Source organism: Mustela lutreola, chromosome 8, assembly GCF_030435805.1.
Source record: "Mustela lutreola isolate mMusLut2 chromosome 8, mMusLut2.pri, whole genome shotgun sequence".
NCBI classification, from domain to species: Eukaryota; Metazoa; Chordata; class Mammalia; order Carnivora; family Mustelidae; genus Mustela; species Mustela lutreola.
The window spans coordinates 41,770,597-41,787,965 of record NC_081297.1 but is presented as its reverse complement, the minus strand read 5'-3'; the positions used below and the strand labels follow the sequence as shown (position 1 = coordinate 41,787,965).

Sequence of the window (17,369 nt, the reverse complement as noted above, 5' to 3'; positions counted from 1 at the left end):
TGGTTTCTGGCAGATATGGCAGCTCTGAAGAGTATAGTTCAGTAGTTGGCAGTGGTGCTCCCCATGGTCACAGGATGGATTCTGCAGCTCCCAGGTCTGCATTGCTGAGTGATGCAGAGAAGTGTAAGAAAATTACAATTGAAAACAGCCATTGAGTTGGTGATTTGAAGAGGTCAGAGATATCTTCAGAGAAGCCTCTTTGAAAGAGAAAGAGAGAGGCTAAAGCTGCATTCTCCTGGAATGAAAGAGGAAGAGAGTTCTCTAGGAAGCTTAAGAAAATGATGGAAAAGAAGGAACTTAAAAAGATTTTTCAAGAATAATCCAAAAAGAAATCTTCGTTCTTACATGGTTAACATTAATGTACGGAGGGAGTCAATTAACAGTACAGTTTTTGTTTGTTTATTTAAAGAAAAGCCAGCCTGTTTCCAAATTCTACTCTGTGTTATACCAGCAATCCTTCCTTTCTCCCTCCAGTTACTGGGAGGGGGCTGGTAGTTACCCCACCTAAGACTGTCAGTTGCTCAGTGCTTTAGCTTCCTGTTTAGTAAAATGAAAATCCAGACACAGAAATGTACGCTTTTAATCTTTAGAATTTTAGATTTACTCTTGATTAACTCTTGATTGTTTGGAATACTTCAGTTTTTAGTTTTTCTGTTGTTAAGTATTTAATGATCTGTAAGACTGCTACTTAATGCAACTCTGTGATCCTTTTGTAATGGGCATTTATTTACAAATAAGACAGGTATTAATGATAAATATTCTGCTAACACATTCCCCAAGTCCGATGGAAGTTACAGAAGAACAGAAGGCATTTTTTGCTTATTTGTCTTATCTCCCTGTTGGCTCTACAGAACATTTTGGAGGGTATCTGGCAGTTCTAGTAGCCCCTTACCACTTCTCCCTCCTCCTGGGTGGAGTAAGTCTATATCCTGGCTAGTAATCTAACACATCTTGCAAGAAAAGATGAACTGGGTCAATCAAATACCCATTCTTGAGAGTGTAACCTAGGAAATGTAAGGATTATCGAGTTAGTGTGGAAAAGAAGCTGAAAGGTCACTGTGAGAAGCCATGATAAAAGCCAAAAAAATTGTGCATATGAGGCAGCAGAAACTGCCAGACACTCAGCATTAGAGGAATTAATGGGAAGGTTCCAGCTCTAGTCCCTTGGCATATATCCTATAGGAACCTCCAAGCATCTGAGGGAGTTTGCATTCCTTGCCCCCCAAAGAACCTAACACCTTCCTCATTTCTCTATGTGCATATAGTAAATATTTATAAAGGTAGGCTCATACTTTTACATACTCAAAAGGATCCTGTTTTACTTAGTTAACAGTATTACATGATATAGAATGCCCTGTCATCTCTACGTTACGACTTTTAATAGCTTCAAAGTATTGGCACTCTCATCCATTTAGCCAATTTTCTATGGAGCATTGAGGTTATTTTAGTCGTTTTCTGTCATTACAATCATGAACAGAAATTTTTTCCCCAAGAATATTTTTTTAAATTTTTGTTTTTTATTTTTTTATTTTTTAAAATTAATGTATAATGCTGTTTTAAATTTTTAAATAATCTCCACACCCAGCTTGGGGCTCAAACTCATGATCAAGAGTCATAAGCACTTCTGACTGAGCTAGCCACGTTCCCCAGATTAGTGTTTTTAATGATTAGACTTTTGTTATTACCTTCTTTTTGAAGTCATAAGTTTTGAGTTTTCTTCATTCATTTTTAAAATCTTCTATTTTATGAATTTGGTGCCGGCAGTGGGTGCTCTAGGCAGGCTTCAGGTGTTTCTTATGCGTCAGCTTACATCTTTTTTAAAATTGAGATATGGTGGACATATAACGCTATTAGTTTCAGGTATACAACATAATGATTTGATACTGTATATACTGTGATGTGATTATCACAGTAAGTCTTGTTAATATCCGTCACCGCATATAGTTACAGATATTTTTTCTAGCGATGAGAATTTTATTTTTTATTTTTTCAAAGATTTTTATTTATTTAATAGACAGAGAGACACAGTGAGAGAGAGAACACAAGCAGGGAGAGTGGGAGAAGGAGAAGCAGACTTCCCGCTGAGCAGGGAGCCGGTGCAGGGCTCTATCCCTGGACCCCGGGATCATGACCTGAGCCTAAGGCAGCAACTTAGTGACTGAGCCACCCCAGGCATCCCATGATAAGAACTTTTTTTTTTTTTTTTTTTTTTTAAAGATTTTATTTATTTGTCAGAGAGAGGGAGAGAGAGAGCGAGCACAGGCAGACAGAATGGCAGGCAGAGGCAGAGGGAGAAGCAGGCTCCCTGCCGAGCAAGGAGCCCGATGTGGGACTCGATCCCAGGACGCTGGGATCATGACCTGAGCTGAAGGCAGCTGCTCAACCAACTGAGCCACCCAGGCGTCCCCCATGATAAGAACTTTAAAAGACCAACTCTCTTAGGGGGGCCTGGCTGACTTAGTCAATAGAGCATGGAACTCTCGATCTCAGGGTTGTGAGTTCAAGCCTCACATTGGGCATGGAGCCTATTTTAAAAAAAGACCTACACTCTTATCAACCTTCAGATATATAGTACAGTATTGTATATTGTGGTCACTGCCATACATAACATCCCCAGGATTTACTTATTTTATAACTGGAAATTTGTACCTTTTGACTACCATATTGCCCACCCCCTACTCTGCCTCTAGCAGCCACCAATGCATTCTCTGTATCCGTGAGTTTGGTGGATAGATTATTATTAATTATTAATAATAATTATTAAATTAATAGTAATATATTTTAAATTTAAATAATAACTAAATTAAATTTATGATTAAATTTAAATCATAAATTATTAATCTAATAATTAAACATTATTGTTTTTATCTTTTTTTAAGATTTCACACATAAATAAGATCATACACTATTTGTCTTTCTCTGACTTATTTCATTGAGCATAATGCCCTCAAGTTCTTTTTTTTTTTTTTTAAGATTTTATTTATCTATTTAACAGAGATTACAAGTAGGCAGAGAGGCAGGCAGAGAGAGAGAGAGAGAGGAAAGCAGGCTCCCTGCTGAGCAGAAAGCCTGATTCAGGACTCGATCCCAGGACCCTGAGATCATGACCTGAGCTGAAGGCAGCGGCTTAGCACACTGAGCCACCCAGGCGCCCAATGCCCTCAAGTTCTATTCATGTTCTTGGAAATGGCAAGATCCTTTTTTTTTTTTTTAAATTGCAGAATAATATTCTCATTTTGTGTGTATACCACATTTTCTTTATTCATTCATTGATGGACCCTTAGATCGCTTCTATGCCTTGGCTATTGTGAATAATGCTGCAGTAAACATGGGATGCAGATATTTTTTTCAAGATAGTGTTTTCATTTCCTTTGGATAGACTCAGAAGTAGAATTGCTGGATCATGCAGTAGTTCCATTTGTGGAACCTCCATTCTGTTTTACTGTGTAGTGGCTAGACCAATTTACTTATAACCAACAGTGCAAAAAGGTTTTCTTCCACATCCTTGCTAATACTTGTTATTTGTTGTCTTTTTGATAAAAGCCATTCTAACAGGTATCAGGTAACATCTTATACTTTTGATTTGCATTTCCCTGATGATTAGTGATGTTGAGCTTCTTTTCAAGTATCTGTTGGCCATTTTGTGTGTCTTTAGAAAAATGTCTACTCATATCCCCTGGCCATTTTAAAATCAGCTTGTGCTTGCTTTTTTTTTTTTTTTTTTGCTATTGTGTTGTATTTATCTATTTTGAATTCTCCATGAGGTAAGACATCACCTTTATCTTACTCTATAGATGAAGAAATAGAGGCACAGAGAATTGAACTGATTTGCCCAAGGTCACATAGTCAGCAGGTGGCAGAACCCAGAACTGAACCCGGAAAGTTTGACTTCAGTAAAATGTCAAGACCTTTATTAGTAAAGGAACTGAGCGGTAGTGTTGATGAGAGAGGAAAACTGATAGATAGCCAGTGCACATTCTTTAGGGACCTGTTGGAGGGTAGGTGAAAAATATGTTTTTGTTAATATCAGGCATTAAAAAGGAGTCTTAAGCAAAACTGGAGAGAGCACAGAGTTAGGAAAAATAACATTAGACATTTTCTAAATTTATTTTTTAAGTAATTCCTAAACTCAGCATGGGCCTCAAACTCAAAACCCTGAGACCATGAGTCACATGCTCTACCTATTGAGCCCACCACCCCAGGAAGATGATATTTTAGAAGTGAGAGAAGTCAATTTTTTCTCTTACTACTTAAATTATATGCAGAGTATGTCAGTATCTTTTAAGAATTATTTACTTTTGTTTTCTCATTCTCCTGTAACAACTGGCTGGTACTTTTAAAACATATTTAATATTTAAATAATTATTAAATTAATAATTTAATATTTAAATAATGTCAAACTTACAGAAAAGGTATATATGACTAGTACAAAGAATTCCTGAGCCCCTTGACCTGTGTTCCCCCTTTGCTCTATCATTACCTCCCTCTTCTCCCCACCATTCCTCCTCTATCCATTATCCTTTCATCCACTCATCTGTTCATCCACTCTTTCTACCTATATAATAATTTATCCCCCTTCACTTTCTGAGAGTAATGTGCAGACATGATACCCTTTCACATTCTCTCATATATATCACAGTATAGTTATCAGAATCAGGAAATTAATACTAAATAAGATCTATAGGTCATATATCAGCTTTTACCAACCTACCCAATAATATTAATATGTATAATTCATATATTATTACACATGTTTAATATAGTATTATTTTAGAAATTATTTTTGTGGTTCAAGTTTTTAATCTGGAATCATGCATTACATTTAGCTATTGGGTTTCTTTAGACACCTTTAATCTGAAATGGGTTTTAAGCTTGGCCGTCTGGGAAGAGTACATTTTATTGATTGCTGCTCAATTTGGGTTCATTGAATGTACCCTCATGATTAGATTCAGGTACTGTGGTTTTGGCAGGAATGCTGAGAAACTGCATGTGATGTCCTTTGTGCATCATATCAGGAGTTACTGTGATGCCAGTTGGTCCCATTATTGTTGCTGGTTGTTATTATTTTGATCACTTGGTTCAAGATGGTATCAGCCAGGTGTCACCACTGTGAAGTAACTGTTTTTCCTTTGTAATTAATACGTACCTGGTGGGGAATACTATGTAAACATCCTGTTTTTCCTTAGAATTTCACCCATTAGTAATTTTAATCCATGCATGATTCTTTGGTTCATTGATTACATCATAGCTGTCAAATAGGTGTTTTCAAATTCCATCATTCCTTTTTTTTTTTTTTTTTAAAGTAAGTGGTACAGGGTACCTGGTGGCTCAGTCGGTTAAGTGTCTGCCTTCAGCTCATGATCCCAGGATCCTATGTTGTAGGGTTCCCTGTTTAGCAAGGAGTCTACTACTCTCTGCCCTTCCCTCACCCCTTGTGCTCTCTCTCACGCATACGAGAGCTCTCTCCCTCATATAAATAAAAATGAAGTAAGTGGTACGCTCAATGTGGAGTATGAACCCAAGATCCTGATACGAAGAGTCTCATGTTCTATCAACTGAGCCAGCCAGGCACCCCTCCATCATTCCTTTTACATTAAGTTGGCATTCAGTTTTCATTCATGGATTCTAAGTGTTTGATTCAAAACCGTTTTTAGTGTCTGGTAAGAATATGATTTTATAAAATGTTTTTTCTTTTGGGAATTTTCTAAAGTGAATATACAATGATATAACCGTATTCAGAATGAAATAGTCTTTTAAAGCTTCAGATTTCGCTTTTTCTTTTTGCTTCGAAAAGTTTCAATCTCGAGGCAAGTTCAGAGAACTAAGTATAAGTGAACCCCTGCACACTGTTTACTCTAGATTCACCATTTGTTAACATTTTACTGTATCAGCTTTATGTTTTCTTTTTGTGCTGAACCATTAGAGAGTAAGTTGGCATGGTGATGATACTTTATCAAGAAAATACTTTGGCATATACTTTTGAAGAATAGGGACCTACTTCTGCATGTTCACAGTAGTGGGTTCACATTTACTCATTTTTATTTATTTATTTTTTAAAAAGATTTTACCCATGTATCTGAGAGAGCAAGACCAAATGAGAAAGTGCCCTTTGGGGTCGGGGAGAGGCAGAAGCAGACTCCCTGCAGAGCAGGGAGTCCAGCACCCCTTGATCCCAGGATCCCAGGATCATAACCTGAGCCAAAGGCAAATACTTAACCTACCGAGCCCTTGTGTGTTCACATTTAAGAAAATTAACAATTCTATAACTGTATGTAGTAAATAGTCCACATTCAAATATCTTCATTTATCCCCACAATAACTTTTACATATGTTGTCCCTGCCTTTATCCTGGTTCACACATTGTGTTTGGCTGTTAAGGGAATAGTTTTTAAAAGAAAATTTGATAAAATGATGTAAATTTCAAGCTGAAAGTATATTAGCCTGCTTCCCTCTCTCTCTCTCTCTCTGCCTGCCTCTCCATCTACTTGTGATTTCTGTCAAATAAATAAATAAAATTAAAAATAAAATAAATTATTTTCTCAATTTTGATTTTTGAATTATGATAATATAACTGAGAATCATTTGGGAGAAAGGAATGAAATAAAGATGTGTTTGTGATTTCCTTTTTTTTTTTTTTTTAAGAGAGAAGAGAGTATGAATGGGGGGTGATGGGGAGGGACAGAGGGAGAAAGAAACTTAAGCAGGCTCTATGCCCAGTGCAGAGTCCAGTGCTCGGTGGATCTCCCAACCCTGAGATCGTGACGTGAGCCAAAATCAAGAGTCAGTCGCTTAAGCACCTGAGCCATCCAGGTACCCCTTCCGTATTTATTTTGAAGTCAAATTATAAGGTAGTAAAATTGTTAATAAAAAAATCAATGTATTGTGCTTATGTGATTACTGAACATACAGTTGAATAGCTTTATTAAGATATAATTAATACCACATAATTTACCCATTTGAAGTGTAAAATATAGTGGTTTTCAGTATGTTTCAGATGGGCGCTGTTATCACCCCAGTCAATTTTAGAACATTTTCTTAACCTCAAAAAGAACCTCCCTTTGCTATCCCACTTCTACCTTCCTGTCTACCCCCTTCCTCAGCCTTGAGCAACCACTAATCAGTAGATTTCTATAGACACCCTTTTTCTTAGTTTTCATGAGGAATGGAATCATATGGTATGTGGTCTAATGTTACCTGTTTTTTTCTACTTAGCAAATTTTTTCAGGTCTCATCAGTGTTATAGCAAATATCAGTACTTCATTCTTTTTTATAGCTGAATAATAATATTCCACTGTATGGAGATATTATATTCTATTTACTTGTTAATGGGTATTTATGTTACTTCTACCTTTTGGCAGTTATGAATATGCTGCTATGAACAGTGGTATACAGGTTTTTGTGTGATCGTATGTCTTCATTTGGCGGGGAGGTATATACCCAGGAATGGAATTGCTGAGTCATGTGGTACATGTATTTGATCATTTGAGAAACTGCCTGTCTATCAAAGAGGATGCATCATTTTCTGTTCCCACCAGCAGTGTGTGAAGGTTCCAGTTGCTCCACATCCTTGCCAACACTCATTATCTTGTTTTGGATTCTAGCCTACCATCTAGTTGGTGTGATATAGTATCTCAGTGTGGTTTTGTTTCGCATTTCCTGATGACTAATGCTGTTGAGCATCCTTTTATTTGCTTATTGGCCATTTAAATATCTTTCTTGGAGAAATATCAATTCAGATCCTTTACCCATTTTAAAATTGGATGGGTTGGTCAGTTAAGTGTCTGACTCAATCTCAGCTCAGGTCTTTATCTCAGATTTATGAGTACAAACCCCACCTTGGGCTCCATCCCTTTTTTGTTGTTGTTTTTTAAACATAAACTTCCTCTATTCCTAACATGGGGCTCAAACTCATGACCCTGAGACCAAGAGTTGCATGCTCTGCTGACTGAGCCAGCCAGGAGCCCTGGAGTTCTTTATCTTAGATAGAAGTTCTTTTTTTTTTTTTTTTTTTTTTTAAGATTATTTATTTAATTATTTGACAGAGATCACAAGTAGGCAGAGAGGCAGGCAGAAAGAGAGGAGGAAGCATGCTCCCTGCCTCTGATGCGGGGCTCGATCCCAGGACCCTGGGATCATGACCTGAGCCGAAGGCAGAGGCTTAACCCACTGAGCCACCCAGGTGCCCCTAGAAGTTCTTTATTAGTTCTGTGAGATGCAGATATTTTCTCCCATTTGTGGGTTGCCTTTTCACTTTCTTGACAATGTCCTTTGAAGAACAAAAGTTTGAAAATCGTGCTATTGGTGTCATATATAAGAATCCTATGCCAAATCCAAGGTCATGAACATTTTCCTCTATGCTTTCTTCTAAGAGTTTTATAATCTGTAGTATATTATAATATTTAGGTCTTTGGTCCAATTTGTATTACTTTTTGTATATGATGTGAGGTTAAGGGTCCATCTTCATTCTTTCTCATGTGGCTCTCCAGTTGTCCCAACATGATTTGTTGAAAAGACTATCCTTTCCCTGTGGAATAGCCTTGGCACCCTTGAAAATAAGTTGATCATGGACATGTGGGTTTATTTCTAAACTCTAATTGTGTTTCACTGAACTTTTGCCCATACTACACTATCTTAATTCATAATGCTTTGAGTTGAAATCTGGAACTGTGAGTCCTTTTCCTTTGTTCTCTTTTAGGATCATTTTGGCTATGCTTGGGTCCCTTTAGGTCAGTTTCTACTAAGACATCAGCAGGGATAGGGATATCAGAGTCTAATAGGTATTGCTTTGAATAAGTAGATCAGTTTCGGGGGTATTACCATATTACTGATATTAAATCTTCTAATCCATGAATATGGGATGCTTTCCCTTTTACTTATATATGTATTTGACCAATGTTTGTAGTTTTCCAAATTTAAGTTTTGTGCTGCTTTTGTTAAATCTATGTGGAAATATATTTGGGGTATTTTTTATGCTATTGTGAACGGGATTGTTTTATATTCAGATTGGTCATTGACAAAATTTTTAAATCAATCTTGCTGAATTAGAATTTAAATACAATAAAAGGCATCATTTCTAAGTCTGTAGTTTGAGTTTTGATAAATGTATCCATCTTGTAACTACCACTGTTTCAGTCAAGATGCAGAACATTTTTATCATCTCTAGATTTTTTCTTGTAGCCTTGGGCAGTTGACTCCCACCTCCACTCTGGTGTCAGACAGTTACTGATCTGCTTTCTGTTACTATAGATTAGTTTGCCTTTTCTAGCATTTCATATAAATAATCATCAGTTTATGTTCTTTTCTATTTCGCTTCTTGGAGTGAGCATGATTCTTAAGATGCAGTGGTTAGTTTTTTTAATTGCTAAATAGTATTCCATCATGTAGCTGTACCTCAATTTATCCATTTTTCTACTGATGGACATTTAGGTTGTTTCCAGGTTTTGGCAATTCATGAGTGAAAGTGTTAAGTATATTCACATACATGTCTTTGTGTGAACATGTTTTTAATTCTCTTGAGTAAATACCTACCAATAAAATTGCTGGAGCATACGTAAGTGTATGTTTAACTTTATTTAAAAAAACCAATTTTTTTTTTTAAGACTTTACTTATGGGGTGCCTGGGTGGCTCAGTGGGTTAAAGCCTCTGCCTTCCGCTCAGGTCATGATCTCAGGGTCCTGGGATCGAGCCCCACATCAGGGTCTCTGCCCAGCAGGGAGCCTGCTTCTGTTTCCTCCTCTCTCTCTGCCTGCCTCTCTGCCTACTTGTGATCTTTGTCAAATAAATAAATAAAATCTTAAAAAAAAAAAAAAAGATTTTATTTACTTGACGGAGAGATCACAAGTAGGCAGAGGCAGACAGAAGGGGAGGGGGAAGCCGGCTCCCTGCTGAGAAGAGAGCCCAATATGGGGTTTAATCCCATCATGACCTGAGCTGAAGGCAGAGGCTTTAACCCACTGAGCCACCCAGCGCCCCCCAAAAAACCAAATTATTTTCCAAACAAATTACTTTTTAAATTTTTTGATTGAGGGCGCCTGGGTGGCTCAGTGGGTTAAGCTACTGCCTTCGGCTCAGGTCATGATCTCAGGGTCCTGGGATCGAGTCCCGCATCGGGCTCTCTGCTCAGCGGGGAGCCTGCTTCCTCCTCTCTCTCTCTCTCTCTCTCTACCTGCCACTCTGCCTACTTGTGATCTCTCTCTTTCAAATAAATAAATAAAATCTTTAAAAAAAAATTTTTTTTTTGATTGATGTATAATTTGGGTATTTTTTCAAAAAGATTTTATTTATTTATTTTCTTTTTTCTTTTTTTTTAAATTATTTATTTATTTGACAGAGAGAGAGATCACAAGTAGATGGAGAGGCAGGCAGAGAGAGAAAGAGAGAGAGAGAGAGAGAAGCAGGCCCCCTGCTGAGCAGAGAGCCCGATATGGGACTCGATCCCAGGACCCTGAGATCATGACCTGAGCTGAAGGCAGCGGCTTAACCCACTGAGCCACCCAGGCGCCCCGTATAATTTGGGTATATTAAAATCCACCCCCTTTACCCTTTGCGTGCATTTGTGACTTTTCATAGTTGTATAACCACTGCCACAATCAAGATATGGAATAACTACATCACCCAGGAAATTTTCCTTAAGCTCACTTTCCTCTAGCCTTTGGTGATCACATATCGTTTTCTGTCTCTATAATTTTGGGTGTATCATGTGAGTGGCATCCTACAGTATAGAGTCTGTTGAGTCCGGTGTCTTTTACTTGGCATAATGTGTGTAAGATTAATTCACATTGTTCTATGTTACCAGCACTTCATTAATTTTTGTTGGCAAATAATGTTCCATTTTGGGGAGATAATCTAATTTCTTTATTCATTCACCAGTGGAAGACTGTTTGAATTGGTTCTAGTTTTGGTGGTCATGAATAAAGTTGCTTAAGAATTCACATACAAATATTTGTGTGAGTAGGTAGAAATAGGATTATTGAGTCATATGATAAGTGTATGTTTACCTTCTGAAAACACTTTTGTAGTTCCCCTTGTCCCACCAGCACTATTTCAGTTCCTCTGTATCCAGTGTTTGTTACTGTCAGTATTGTTTTTTAATCTGTCCTAGTAGGTGTGATGTTGTTTCTTTGTGGTTTGATTTTACATTTACCTAATGACTAATTATACTGAGTATCTTTTCATATGCTTATTTGCCATGCATAGACTTAGAGAAATATCTTAAAATCTTATGCCCAGTTAAAAAATTGGTTCTCTTAATAGTGAGTTTTGTGAGTTTTTCATTTATTTTCAGTATGTTCTTTTTAAAAATTATTTTTATTATTGGAATATAGTTGGCCTGCAATGTTATAATAACTTCAGTTGTGCAACATACTGATTTGACAGTTCTGTACATGTCATTGCTCTCCACTCTTAAGTGTTGTCACCATAAAACATTATTACAGTATTTTAACTATATCCAATGTGCTGTACTTTTCATGCTTGTGACTTCTTAATCCCTTTCACCTATTTTGCTCATCTCCCAATCCCTCTAGCAGTATAAGTTCTTTTTTTCTTTTTTTTTTAAAGATTTTATTTATTTATTTGACAGAGATCACAAGTAGGCAGAGAGGCAGGCAGAGAGAGGGGGGAAGGGAAGCAGGCTCCCTGCTGAGCAGAGAGCCCGATGTGGGGCTTGATCCCAGGACCCTGAGATCATTACCTGAGCCGAAGGGAGCCCCGAGAATAAGACTTTTGGTAGTGGGGTTGTATGTTTGAACCCCCACATTAGGTGTAGAGATTACTTTAAAAATATCTTTTAAAAACCCCACAAATATCTCTCTTATTTCTTAGACCTGCATATGAAACTATAATTAATGAAAAATTCAGTTAAGAAAGTAAGACTGGATTCATAAACTCAAAAGATTTTAGGGGCGCCAGGTGGTTAAGTCAGTGAAGCATCTGCGTTTGGCTCAGGCCATGATCTCGGGGTCCTAGGATTGAGTCCCACATCAGCCTCTTTGCTCAGTGGTGACCTGCTTCTCCCTCTGCCCTTGTTTGTACTCTCTCTGAGATAAAAGAATAAATAAAATCTTAAAAAAAAGAAAATTTCAAAGCTAGAAAGCACTTTGGTGATCATTCCTCATCTAAATTATGCAGGCCAAGCGAATTTAGTCTACCTTGCCCAAGATTACTTGGCTAGTTAATGGCAGAACTAGATGAAAGGACTAGTCTTTCTGACTGTCCAGGTTGTTTATGTTCTGCCTTCTTCTAACCACATGAACATAATATGGAAGAGAAGCAGAAGCTTGAAGCAGACAAACAGTAATTAGCAAGCAGAGGCCTTGCAGCCCTGGAAAGCTCTGGATATGGAGAGTATTAAGCTGCAGACAGACTTTCCCTGGCTTTAAAGCCTTTACAGCCTTTATTCATTGGGTGACTGGATTTTTGCAGTATATGGATTGACCACTTGATCTAAAACTGTTTACGGTGTGCCTGAATGATATTAAAAAATCTGTTAAGTGGAGAAGAGGAACTAATAGAGATCAGTTACTTTGATACTTCATAGATCATTTGATTATATGAGGGTTTTTTTTTTTTTTACTTAGTTTTTATTTTACTTACAGATTTCAAACCTACAGAAAATTTGAAAGCATGGTACAACAACCACATATTCTTCATGGAGATTTAGTAGTTGTCATTTTACCACATCTGTTTATCTTCTTTTTCTTTTTTTTTTTTTTTTTTAAAGATTTTATTTATTCATTTGACAGACAGAGATCACAAGTAGGCAGAGAGGCAGGCAGAGAGAGAGGAAGGGAAGCAGGCTCCCTGCTGAGCAGAGAGCCTGACTCAGGGCTCAATCCCAGGACTCTGGGATTGTGACCTGAGCTGAAGGTAGAGGCTTTAACCCACTGAGCCACCCAGGTGCCCCCTGTTTATCTTCTCTTTCTTTGTATATGTGTGTGTGTGCGTGTGTATATATACGTTTGTATATAAACACAGATACTCACTTTTTGTCTTTCACACATTATGACATTTCACTAACACTGTTGTGGGGCTCTAACCCAGGATACTGGGATCATGATCTGAGCTGAAGGCAGCTACATGACTGAGCCACCCAGGTGCCCCTTTTATATGAGTTTAGTAGTATTATCTAATACCACATCACAAAAATAATCTTCATCGTTATGTTGGTTTTTTGTCAAGGATCTGATCGAGGTTTTATGTTTTGCACTTTGATGTTACTTAATTTCTTTTCATCTAGAATAGTCTTGGCTTTTTATAATTCCTTGAAGAGTCTGGGTCAGTTGTCTTATAGAATATTACACATTTTGGATTTTTCTGTATTCTTAAGATTATATAGATTCAAGTTAAACATTTTTGGTAAAACTACTTTGTAGGTGGTGGTTGTTACTTCCTTTTTACATGGGAAGCTCTGTAATTTCAAGTGGTTTACTATGAGTGATGCTTATTTTGACTACTTGTTTAAGCAAATTCATCCTTAAAATATTTATTAATTTGACAGAGCATGAGCAGGGGGAGTGAGAGAGAAAGGGGAACCCCATGCAGGGCTCGATCCTAGGACCCTAGGATCATGACCCAAGCCGAAGGCAGACACTTAACTCATTGAGCCACCCAGGTGCCCCAGGAAATTTACCTTTTTGGGTGAATGACATTAATAGGTTTCTCTTCTCCTCAGTAAGGTTATCCCCGAGAGGATAGTTTTGTGTACTAACCAGTGCTAGAAATGTGGTGAAAAGACATGGTCACTGCCTGTAAACTTTAGGAGACTGATGAAAAAATTATAGAGATAGATGTTTAAATGGTGGTGGTAGTAGTACAAAAGGTTTTTTTTGTGTGTGTTTTTTTTTTTAAAGGATGTGTGCAAACTACAGTGGAAGATACAGTGAGGCCTGTCTAGGGGAATGGGTAAGGTTTAATGGCTTGAACATATCCTGGAGGGCTAAATCTGAATCAGCAGTTGGATAGGTGGAAAGAAAAGGTCACTTAGCAGAGATAATAGCATCTGAAGGAACATGGAAGAGAGTGAGTGTACCAGAAAGACTGGGGAATATCAGGTGTTGCAGGAGTGTATTTTGCAAGGTTGATGGGCGTAGCTAGAGATGAGACTATGTCAGTAATGAGGTGATGATTAGCTATGAAGAGTATTTGATTAGATTTTATCCTGAAGGTTGGAGGCTTCAGACTTCTTTTAAAGCTATGAATCACTTCGTCAAAGCTCTGAATCAGATTCCCTTTTAATAAAGATTTAACAAAGATTCTGCATAAGATTTCCTTTATGCAGAAACTCAATATATGAGACAGATATGCAGAAACTCAATATATGAGACAGATAAAAGTGAAGCAATGTTTGAAAATCTATGTAGGTGATGCTGTAAAGGTATGGGCAGGGGAGAGTGATGTGATTGAGTATTTAGAATGGGTCTGGTGTATAATCAGTGTGCAGTAAATATTTGTTGATTGAATGGATAAATAATCTTCAGAGAGTAGGAAGTTCACTTCATTGTTAGTAGAGCGGACCAGAACCAGAAAGACAAGTTCGAAGGCTGTTATAATAGCCTGGGTGAGAAATGACAGGACCTAACTAGAGAAAAGATAACAGATTGAAGAGAGTCTGAATGTGAGAATAGGAGACAATTCACTAGACATGGTTGGCAGTGGCTTCTAAGGGAGGAATAGTCTAGCTCAGTTGTACCACCCACAGGGCTATATCATCCCTCAGGAGTGTTTGGAGAATTTATGGAGCCAGTTTTGGTCACAGAGATTGGAAGACAGTGCTGGCATTTAGTGGATGGGGGCAGCATGCTGGATGTTAACACAACACATTGCCAATAATGAAGAATTCATTCCATATTAAGAACTATCATGTAAGTGGGGAAAGATTTTGCATTTGAATCTAAATCCAAATTTCTGTTTTATGTATAAACACAAAGTAGTTTTTGCAGTATTTTAACATATACTAAAAGTTTTAAGAATGTAACTGTTGTGTGAATCCAGAGATTCTACTGTTTTGTTTGAAACACTGCTTAGAATTTTTTGCCATTTTGAAAGGTTCTATATCTGCATCATTTTGTTGATCACTGGCCATCTTGGAGTTGCTTATACTAGAACACTGTGTCGGTCTGGGTCTGCATTTGTACTTTTAGGTCTCTGTTAAAGAACAGACATCTGGGGCACCTGGCTGGTTCAATTGGTAGAGCCTGAGGTTCTTGATCTTGGGGCCATGATTTTGGACCCCAATTGAGCATAGAGCTTACTTTAAAAAAAAAAAGAAAAAGAGAAAGAACATCTGTTATTGCTTCTAGTGAGGTCATGTCAAACATTTACATTTTGAAATACATTTTATTATGTATTTCATCTTACGTCTCCCTTTGATTATAGTTGGGTAATATATTGTTTATATGTATGGATGTTGGAAGGTTTTATTACCTATGAATTTCACATCAGGATAACAAGAGGGGAGTGTTACAGAATTTATATTATAAAGAAGGGAACATTTGGTCTGACAAAATTAATGAATCCTTTCTCTGGTGTGAGTCCCAGGGTTCTGGCTTGGTGACTGGCTTTGTGTTGGGACATAGTGGTTTGAGGTTTATGTGGGACAGGACACATTATGAGTGGGCATTTGGAGTTTAGGAGAGAGTTCTTGGCTGGGGAAAAGTGATAGTTAACATCAAGGATGGTTAACATTTATTTTCAATAAATAAATTTTTCAGTAAATGATGTGAAGAATACACAGTGTGGAAGCTGACTGGGTTTGTTTCCCGTAGCCAGACTCAGTACTTGTATATTTTACAAGCTACTTAAATGCTCTAACACCCAGTTTCCTTATCTTTAAAAATGGGGATGAGAGTAGCTACCATTGAGTTAATGTGAGAATTAAATGTAAAATACCCATATAGTGCTGACTTAAAAGTTGTACTCAAATTAGCCATTATTTACCCAAACATTGAGTAAGCGTCAAGACTTACGGATTAATATATGATTTATTTCATTTGGTCCTCACCAAGCAATATGAGAAAAGTGGGGCTTAGGGAGATTGAAAGAGATTTGGGAGTCATAAATTACATAGTAAATAATAAGCCTAAATCGGATAGGATTGAATCAAATGCTATCAGACCATTCCCCATCTGTGATTCCCAGATGAGCAGCTTCAGCATCATCTGGGAACTTGTTAGAAATGCAGAATCTCAGACCTCACCTGTCATGTGCTGAATCAAACTCTGCATTTAATGAAGTTTCCAGGTGATTTCTGTGCACATTAAAGTATGAGCACAGGGCTCAGAGATCTGAGCTGGTCAAGTTCAGAAAACATGGAGTCCTTAAAAAGGCTCAGGAGATAGAAAACCAGATTTGGATCCTGTGCCTCTCAGTTTTAGCTTTGTGACCTTGGCAGCTCTCTTTTTTGATATGGAACTCAGTTTTCTCATCTACAGATGAGGCAAGTTGTCACTTAGCTCTAACATTCTGTGTTTCTAAGGCCCAGGTCTTCTATTAGGAAGGGGTTTCTGAAGGATGCTTAGGGTTTGGATGGTGGAGGAGGTAAGTGGTGATTTGGGGTAGGAGGATCAGCATCAGTACACTTAGGAATAAGCAAACGATGAGTGGAAAATACTGGATTTTACTGAAATAAATGAATTTTCATATAATTTCATCCTCTCTGAATTTAAAATATAAGAAATACATTCTTCCAGCATGTCTTCAAATTTGGGGCCTCGCATGAAACGCTGGCAGGCTAATGCCCATGTGGTAATTATTTTTTCATTATTAGGTTTATTGTAATTCTCAAGTTAATAGGTCATAGTTGGATACATTTTAAAAAACATACTATTTTTTAAAAAATGTAAAATTCAGATTTGGTTTGCACATTTGTCTGAACTTCCTCATTTTCCTTTAAACTTCCTGAAGGCATTAACAATGTTTGTGATTTCATAGTACATGCAGGGATGATGTCTAAAATAAATACGTTATAAAGTGACTTGGGTATCAGATAATGTTTGATTTTTATAGTTTTTCATAAAAGTGTTACTCTCTTTGGAGATGGAAAAAAATCCAGATCTTTCCCCCTTGAACATAATTTCAAAGTAATCTTTAGGATTATCCTTAATTTTTCTGTCAAACTCAGATTGGGTGACTGAGAAAGGGGGGTTTTGTATATAAAAAAAGTAAAGAAAGTTCTGTGGGAAGTAGAGAGCTTCATGACAGGTAACCATTATCGAGGTGTGATGGAGTAGGTAAGGAGTGGTGTCTGATGGACAGTAACATGGAGAGGAACTTAGAGGCATAGGTGCTTGTGAGGAGCTGATTGAGGTTAAAGAAGCTAGAGACTACAGGCATACCTTGTTTTATTGCACTTTGCAGATCCAGTGTTTTA

The 17,369-nt window shown here is 37.4% G+C and overlaps 1 protein-coding gene across 4 annotated transcripts in view; it reads left to right on the top strand.

The window, feature by feature from the left end:
- LOC131838352 (chromatin remodeling regulator CECR2) overlaps nt 1-17,369 on the top strand; it is a 172,752-nt gene that overhangs the window by 12,404 nt on the left and 142,979 nt on the right. The window lies entirely within an intron of this gene.